We start from the raw sequence: 7,244 nt of genomic DNA, 5'->3' as shown, positions 1-7,244 counted from the left end.
CATTCACAGAACCATTTCTTTCCAGTGACTGTCCAGGCAGCTGAAGTCTGTCAGCCTGATGGGCAGGTGCTGCAAAATGCTCGTTATGCTTTTGGCATTCAACACTATGGTAAGTTCAATAGTTAATTAGAATAGGCAGTTGCACATGGCTTCAGTCTCTCACTTAACCAGTCATCTGGAACTCATTGGTGCCTCTCTACAGAAGCTGTCTTTCCTCTGGTCTGCATATGATCTTCTCTACTATGTGGTCCTAAACCCTCAGACTTTTTTAGCCCTGAAGAATTCACCAGGTCATTCCTCAGCCACCACTTCCAGCCTGTGGCTGCAGCAAGCTGGCTGCCAAAAAAAAACAGCAAGCAAACCAGTTTGCTGCTCTTCTGTATCCAGCATAAACCTGTCCAGCGTGGCCTATTCAAGTCTTTTTCTGCAGCTTTCAAGTCTCAGATAATAGGGCACAAGCTCCAGCTAACTGTTAGTCATCAAAGTGCTTAGGATGTATTGACACCGTGGATAAAACTGTCTCTGTGCCCACCACTATTCTATGTGGTGAGCAGCTTGGTAGAAAGAAAAAATAGTAGATGATAATGCTCCCATTGCTTTTCTTCTGCATACTGAAACATTTTCAGTGTTTCGCAGTAACCACATTCAAAACACCAGTTCTTCCAAGAAAAAAAAAAATGTCAGAACATGCCCTCTTGAATATGCTGTGCTGCTGTTGAGTTGGGAGTCGTATCAGTAGAATACATTTCAGATCTACAATGGCAGCCAAAGGACACCACCAAAGTGCCCACTGCTACTGTAGGTATGAACATGTCTAGGGCATGCAGTCCAATAATCTCCCAAAACACCCCTTGGAGCTCATTATAGCACCTTGCACATTGTAACTTTACCAGTATGGCCATACACCAGGACTAGGTGGTAGGCTGAGCAGACCGTATGCAGCCCTGAGCTAACGTGCTCATACTGCTTTCAGTACCTCAGCTAGTTGCTCTGCACACACTTATCCAGAGATCTCTAACATGGCTGGATTGAACTGTGTGGATGTACCTAAGTGCCATATATGGCAGTGAGACCTACTTTGTCCATTCCATTCCTACTCTCTCCTGTCCCTGAGTTTTCCCACCATTATCCAAAACTAAAGCATACCAAGTTATTCACAGTTCTCTAGCAGTCATGGTGGCACTTTGAAGGAGAGACTCTTGCTGATATCACATAGAAAACAAACAAGTAAAATTGGAAATGTTTCACTACCAGCCCTCCAAAACCTTCAGATCAGCACAAAATTCTACTGTGAACCCCTACGCACCCAGATTTTAGCCTTTACTTGCTTTCCTGCTGCTGACTTGCAAACTGCTGGTAGGCAGTGTTACAATGTCCAGCTGGCAGCCTGCTACTAGTAGCATTTCTCAGGGGTCAGTGTTGGAACTGATGATACTGTTTTAACATTTTCATTAATGATCTGGATTATGGGGTGCGTTACACCCTTAGCAAGTCCACTTATGGTACTAAATGGGAGAGAACAGCTGATACACTGGAGAACAAGGCTGATAATCAGAGGGAATTTGACAGCTGACAGAACTCTCATTAAGTTCAACAAAGGTAAATGCAATGTGCTGCACCTGGGATGGAATAACTCCATGCAACAGCACAAGCTTGTGGACGACTAGACAGAAGGCATCTTTGCAAGGACTTAAGAGCCCTGGTGGACAGCAAATTGAACATGAGTCAGGAGTATGCCTATGCTAGGCTGTATTGCACATGAGAGTAGCGAGTATATTGACAGAAGTGATTATTCCCCTCTAAATGGCGCTTGTGAGACGACATCGGGAGTACTGTGTCCAGTTTTGGGCTCTTCAGAACAGAAAAGACCGTGATGAACTGGAGCAAGTCCAGTGCAGAGCCACCAAGATGGTCAGGAGGCTGGAGCACATGACGTACAAGGTAAGGCTGAAGGAACTAGGCTTGTTCAGTCTGGGAGGAGAAGGCATCTTATTGCTGCCTATGACTGCTTAACTGGCAGATTTAGAGAAGACAAACTCTAGACTCTTCTTGGAGGTGCGCGGTGACAGGATGAGAGGCAATGGACTAAATGAGAACCCAGGAATTTCTGATTAGATATTAGGGAAACAATTTGCACTGTGAGAGTGGTCAAACATTGGAACAGATTGCTCAGAGAGGCTGTGAAATCTCTATCCTTGGAGATACTCAGAACTTGACGGAACAAGGCCCTGAGCAATCTAGTCTGTTATCCCTGCTTTCAGTGAGGGAGTTAGACGAGGCTGCCTCCAGATCTCCTGACTGCTAGACCTCCAACCTACATGATTCTATGATCCTGTGACTGAATTTATTAAAAATGCCTACAGATAAGGAAATAAGCTAGAGAAATCCTCTGGCTTTCCTGTGCTTTCACCGGACATGGAATTGTAAGCCTACACAAATATGGATACCCTTATCCAATTCATTATCAGCTATTATTAGACTGCATCTTTCTCTGTACTACTGGCTTCCAAGTGTGTCCATCACAATTAAAATACTCTCTCTCGTATGGATTATTTTGTAAAGGTTTATTATTTGCCACTTACATATTTCACTTTTGTGGTCTTTCTCACTCTTGGTGACATTTATATTGTCAACGAGAACAACTCAGCTAATGAACATGAGTAATTTGTTTTCATTCTTTCTAGGTCACTATTTATTACTTTAAATGAAACCTGGCCAGTCACATGCCTACTAACACTAGGCCAGATGTCTTATTGAACCTTATGCATCATTACTTTCTCATACCAGTTTGCTGTCCACCTGGACACTGTTTATCTTCAAGTTGAGTACATCCTGGCATTTGAGGTAGGGTCACGTTTGTGGCCTGTAGCCTTTTCGACAGCTTAAAGGGAGCAATGCTGCTGCTGCACTGTTTCCAGAGGACATACTCTGATGAATGGCTGCAGAAGGAAATAAAGCAAATGTAGAGTTATGAAACAAGAAAGAGAATTGTACAGATTGTGATTCAACAGGAAAATATTAAAAGATAAAAAGTTGGGTTGCTGCACTAGCCCTAGACAAATGGTGTTACTTTGCATCTTATATTCAATTTTCCATGCCATCACATTTGCATTGCTGAGATCTTTTTCTGCCTATAAAACTCTGTCCTGATAGATTTGAATACTTATTCCCTCTAAATCCTTGGAATTTATTGGAATCACTATTCATATGTACTCCAAGAAGAGCTATATGCCATGCTTCAAGTACTTTTATAATCTCTGTCACTAATACATCAGTGACTAGGCATCAGCAAAAGTAAACCCTCAGGTCATGCTCCACGAGAGCCCGTTGCGGGCCATCAGGCAGTTCATACAGAGTGAAAACTGGAGAGGAATTGGCCATTGGAGGGCAAGCAAAGAGTTGGCACGATTCTCTCAGCTCTACCTGGAAGTGGCAATGACTTTTTGAGAATTGTCTGGTTATAACAGTGAATGCATTCTTGTCTGTTGAAACTGCCATACCAATATTGTCCTAGCAATAAATACATTGTTTAAATGGCTAGTGCGATAGGCACACACTGTTGATTTGCAAAGAGGCACCAAAGGCCCTCAGGAAGCAGCAATTCCTTTGTCCTGTGCACCACAGAAATAGCCAGGTAATCACAGACTTACTTTTTCAAGGCACTTACAGGGTAAAAGAAGAGGCAGAATAGTGAATGAGAAACACAGGCTGCAAACACAGAAGAATAGAGTCAAGGAAAACAGAAGATATACGGTTCCCAGCCAGTATGGAGTGTGATTACACCTAATGGGATGCATGGATACTTAAGCCCAATTACTTGTGCCAGGCCTGAGCCAGGTTTGGAGCCATATGTTGAAGTTAATGCACACTGAGACTGGCCCTGGAAAAGCCAGCCCTTGGAGCAAGCCCAAGGCCTGGCTAAGGAGCATTGGCAATGAACTAGGAAACCACGAGGTGCCTGAGGGAAGTTGAGCCAGAATCTGGCTGAGGGGCTGCACCAAGGAGACGGAGCCAGGAAGCCCCTGGTAAAAGGCAGAGCCCAGGGCGAGAAGCAGCAAGCGTGGACCTATCAACAACAGGCGATGTACTGTATCCCCCCTTTTTTATTTTCCTGGGAAATATAACACAATGTGAGCTATAGCAACAGCTCGAATGTAGAGGCTGATGAACTGCTCAGTGTGGTTGAAGACTGACCCACTGGGGTATCCTTGAATTTTGGCTTTATTCCACACACTGGTGTTTACATAACTCATGGAAAGAGCAAACAAAATTCATACTTCTCTAGGAAGGTTCCCTGTAATTAAGACTTTGGTGGGGGGACCAGGTGCACAGAACTGACTTATTTTCTGAAGTCTGTTTTAAAAGCTAAGCAGCCAAGTCTGTAGCTATGACAGCTGTAATTGATTTCATTCACGACACCTTACACCTAAAATCATGTGCTGACCTAATAGAACTGACTAGACAGACTTAAAAAACTCATGAAACTGTCACTATTACAAGACTAATATACATCTGAATAGACCTGATGTCATTTTTCTGTGGAAATATTATCCAAAAAGGCAGTAGATAACTTAGGGAATGAGTTAACAGCTAATATATAAATATTGCAGAATTATTTTACTAACATGATTTGTTGGAATGTAATTTTAGACCTGCCAAATAATTAATATTCATCTTTTTCTACAGTAATTCCTTTTACAGTTTACTTTCAGCTTAAGGCCTAATTAAAAGATTAAAGACTTTAAACAGCCATTCCTTTCTTCTGCAAAGATGCCTGAAAGCATGACACACACTGAAGTGCCTTAGATATAGCACAAAATCCTATTAAGTTGAGTCTTTCAAAAGGGCACAAACATAACAATCGTCTGTGGCACAGCACATTGCTGTTGATTGGCACTGCATTTTTAATTCTCTCAGAATAAATTATTAAAGAAGATTGGGTTCTTAATGGAAAAATACCTGCTATATTACAATAATAAGATTATCAGTAGAGAAGGGTAATAAATGCATTTTGTTCACCTATCCATTTTTCTGTGAACTCACACCATTCCAAGAGTTTCCTAGACAAAGAAAAAAACAGTCTATGACTTATGATATCAGATGATTTTAGTTTATTTTTTGTACTTGTACATTCTCATTTGAAATGATAATGTTGTCCATAGGATTTCTGTCTTAGTCTAGACATCTGTCTAGCTTTCATTGCAGTCAAGCAGGGCTTTTTGTAACTACACTTTCTGAACCAGGTTTTCTTCTTAGTTATATTGACAGATCAGTTTGGTGTCAGTGAGATGTATAGAGTTATCAGGAAAATTTGAGCACCTATGGACATGAGTAACAACCACATTTGAAAATAATTAATGTATGTATTTTTAAGCCTAAAAATACCTATATACTGCTGAGACTAGATAGCTAGCTAAATCTATCACCATATAGCTCCTATATTATAAAACATACACCTATGTGTGTGTATATGTGCATACATATGGGTATGTATATACACACATACAAATATGTATAAATGAACTATATATATTAAACATATTCAAGCTGTGACTATATTTGGTCTATCTAGTGAGGTGGACTTCCCTCCTCAAAGCCAGAACACCTTCTCAAGCCAAACCATTCAAGAAAGTGAAGATAAATTGCTAATTGCACAAGCCTTTAGTGGCAAATGCGTCGGGGTGCCTAACTAACTCCAGCTGAAGTCAAACAGAGGAGACGCCTAAGCAAGAGCCAGTTCCATCTGCGATCGTACAAAGATCGTTGGCCTGACACTTGGCAAATGACTGCAGAGATACTGGCACTTCGACTCTCCTCTGCAGAATGAGGTGAGCTGTATCTTCTCCATGAACAAAAACAAGAGATATGAGTCATACTGCAATGATCAGAAGCAGCATATAGAGCTCCCTCTTACTGGTTAGCATGCTTAAGGAATCTATACCTATATATTTATTTCTGCTTGATGTTTTAAACTTGTTTTCTTTTATTCCATGAAATACAGCTTTATTTTAAATATAGTCAGTACTGTAGCAGAAAGAGCACATTGCATCCAAACAGGCACCAGTGGATTACAGAGGATAATGCACTCGTGTGTCTACAGTACTTCCACAACTATAGAAATTAAACCTCATTATATAATACTAAGTGACTAGCTAAAGTGTAGTACTGTGCTATTTAAGTTTAAAGCTATATAGTTTTTCCCTGTGTGTTTCTGAAAAATCAAAAATTGTTATCCTACAAGAAAACAACATTTCCTTAACAGGGAGCTATCAAAATTAACAAGAAAAATTCTTTTTCTATCACGATAGTGCGTGTCTAATAATCCTCCTTCACCTGAACGACGGCTTCCAATTTTTCATTCAGATACAGAAATATTAGAGCAGTGTATGTTCACATGAAGTAACTAAACAAAATAGCCAACTGCAGGCTACCCATTAAAGGCCTCTGTTCATCCAGGCATTTAAGCACTTGCCTGAAAATAAACCTTTAAATATATGAGTTGACACAGCAACACATTTAAACACTTGTTTAAATGTCTTGAAGAATTAGAGTCATGGGGAACATCACCTGACGGAATTAATATAGGGCTATGGTCTGCCGAGCAGGCTTACTGAAGACTCTGTGTCCTTGCATGTAACAATTGAAATCCATAAATAGTTGACTTTAAATACAGAATACGTAACCATTTCCTACAGACAGACAAGAAAGCCAAAAAGAAAAGGATCAGTAATCTGCTCAATTTATGGTTAAAAAAAATACTAGCAAAATAAATCCCTGTATAGGAGTCCACAGAATACTGCAGATGCAAAAGTGTTCATGCAGTCACAGGCCTCACGTGTTCCTTTCTCTACCCAGGCTTAAATCAAAATAGCAACAATTAGAAAAATGTCATCCTGACACTCTGGCAGGGAATATTAACTATCCAAAAAGCTTGTAGGCAAGAAAGAGTGAATGAAGATATCATCACTCATTCAAAAGTACAACTGACACTTCTGGCACTTCTTCAACAGACAAACCTTCTCTTTTGGGGGTTAACAGATTATAAATATTATCAGCAAGAAAAGCAAATTCACTTGTCAGACTTTCTAAAGAACTTGGCGCTATGACACATTCAGCTTCACAGTCTTGCCAGTGTCGCATACCAGCCCACAGAGAACGTCTCTGTGTTCCCTTTCCAATTTACTACGGTCCTTGTCTGTGTGCTCCCAGACAGGTGTCGTCTTTTGCAAAGGACTTGCAGCCCA

This window comes from Rhea pennata, chromosome Z (assembly GCF_028389875.1).
Source record: "Rhea pennata isolate bPtePen1 chromosome Z, bPtePen1.pri, whole genome shotgun sequence".
Taxonomy (NCBI): Eukaryota; Metazoa; Chordata; class Aves; order Rheiformes; family Rheidae; genus Rhea; species Rhea pennata.
Note: the sequence above shows the minus strand (reverse complement) of the source record.